Here is a 2,071-nt window from a genome sequence, read left to right on the forward strand (position 1 = left end):
AGGGCGGTGGGTCCTGTCTCGGACTCCATTCAGGTGCGATGCGACCCGAGGCACCCCCGTTTAGACTGCGGGTTTCTCCTTCTCGGCACGGCTAGCGCCCCGCTGACGGTCCCACGCAGCTCCTTCCTGGCATCGGCCTCACGAATGACGGGACTGCCAGCATCTCCCTGAAAGGTCAAAACCTAAGAGGGGTGGTTAGCATTGTCCAGTCGTCATCAGCACAGGCTGCGCAAAATCACAGGCTGGACAGCGGTGGAGCAGGATCCCGAAGGGTGAGGACAATGGAGCGCGGTGGAAGCCTACGCATGTTAAGCCACGCGTGTTCCCCCAGCCCGTCGCGGGACCATGGGAATTGCAGGCGCTCTTCCTGCCTGAACACGTGGGGGGCTGCGCCCAAAGCAATCTGGAGGACTGTGGCGCTGCTGTTTATGTATCTGGGGGGGTGGCCTCCTTCTACCTCCCGGGACACGGTGCACGGAAGGAGTGACGGCAGCTTCGGCAGGTACATCAGGGAACCTATTAAAAGGATGCCGCCACATCGGCAATGTCAACGGGAAAGATNGGGGGGGTGGCCTCCTTCCACCTCCCGGGACATGGTGCACGGAAGGAGTGACAGCAGCTTCGGCAGGTACATCAGGGAACCTATTAAAAGGATGCCACGTCGGCAATGTCAACAGGAAAGATTTAAGGGAGGTGCCAGGGGGCATCTTCCTCACACGGGCTGCGTCCGCAGAAACAATTCTGATGCCAAGGGCTTTGGCAGCAGCACATCAGACACTCACTTTGCGTGAATCAGCCTGTCTGCCGCTCTCCATCTCCAGCAGAGAACACGTCGTCGATCACGGTCTGATGCTCGTCGTTTCTCTGATGAACGTTCTGGGAGATCAAGTGCCCGGTCGGTGTCCTCGGGGCCCTGGAGCAGTCAACCCCAGATGCAAACGAGACGTGGCCTTCATGTGAGACTCTTCCCGGGGCCCTCTGAGGTGGACCGTCCACTGCATGGGGGAAGACTAAGGAAGAACGTCGGCCTCTACCCCACCAAATGATTTCGTGCTCAACATTGCGCTCCCCAATTTAACTCAGACAGATGGCCCCCGTCAAACAACAAAGATCGGTAAAACTGCATGCACATTGAGAACCAAAGGGAAGGGCTTTCCCAGGCGGCTCTAGCTTCAGGAGAACGACGCTGCCACAGGCCATCAAGCCGCCCTTTACATGAAGAGAGAGATGGAACATGGATGTACTTACTCCCGCGTTCTCTTCCGTAGCCAGAAACGTCGCACCAGAAATATCTCTCAGCGACGGTCCTTGAGATGGCAAACAGAAAATTTTGACAGCATGGGCCCCCCAGGCCCGCTGGCCAAAGGAAGATACGATCTATACGAAAGCTAACAGTGTCATAAAGAGGGAATGCTAAGTCAGCTTTCCAATGTGGACTCTGATCAGAACAACAGCATCTGTTCAAAACTGGCCATTCCAACTCTTTTTCAAGATAATGACCCGCGTGTGAGTGTTTGCTCCCCTCTATCCATTTTGGCCCTTCCCGGGGTTCCTCCCAAAAACGACTCGGACCTCCACAAAAGTGCAAGCCACAAGAATCGCTCAGCTTATTCTCTCTCCAGTACAGAAAATATTCATCGTACTGGAAGTGTGTTACGTAATAGTGCATAATACTAAAAAAGGGATCAATGTCAAGGATTACTGGTGAGAAAAAGGCTTGCCACATACAACCTCCTCTCCCCACTGGAGCCGCCTTGGAAGGCACTTGCAAGGAGGAAAGGGGACGGGAGACCTCCCCCCGCCCGGGGGGGTGTCACCTTTCCTATATCTGAGTCCCCTCGTGTATTTCAGAGGAGAGATGGGATGGTATAAATGAGACTTCTCAGCTCTTCTCCGCTCGAACAAGTACAGGAAATTGAATGCTGCATGTGCCAGCGGGGAAGCTTGCATTCTGGCCCTGAAACGGGGCCCGATCCCCCATCAATTCCTCCGGGAACGGGTCCGCACTGCCTCAACAGGCATCCTGCCTGCGCCCATAGAAGCCAAGCCCTGCGTTTGATTCCCGGATCGG

General features: G+C 55.5%; 1 long non-coding RNA gene across 2 annotated transcripts in view; it reads right to left on the minus strand.

Moving 5' to 3' along the window:
• Positions 1–7: 7 nt before the first annotated feature.
• The window catches only part of LOC123034765, a 2,401-nt gene continuing 337 nt past the window's right edge, over positions 8–2,071 (minus strand). Inside the window, exons 2-4 of one of the 2 annotated variants that reach the window (XR_006416836.1) lie at positions 1,249–1,388; positions 783–995; positions 8–167 (exon numbers count right to left, since the gene is read on the minus strand). This is a non-coding gene — a long non-coding RNA (uncharacterized LOC123034765). Of the gene's footprint in view, positions 168–782; positions 996–1,248; positions 2,028–2,071 lie in introns of both variants that reach the window. The other variant, XR_006416837.1, reaches the window with a different exon arrangement.

The sequence above is a fragment of the Varanus komodoensis genome, unplaced genomic scaffold, assembly GCF_004798865.1.
Source record: "Varanus komodoensis strain SLA01 unplaced genomic scaffold, ASM479886v1 scaffold7194, whole genome shotgun sequence".
NCBI lineage: Eukaryota > Metazoa > Chordata > Lepidosauria > Squamata > Varanidae > Varanus > Varanus komodoensis.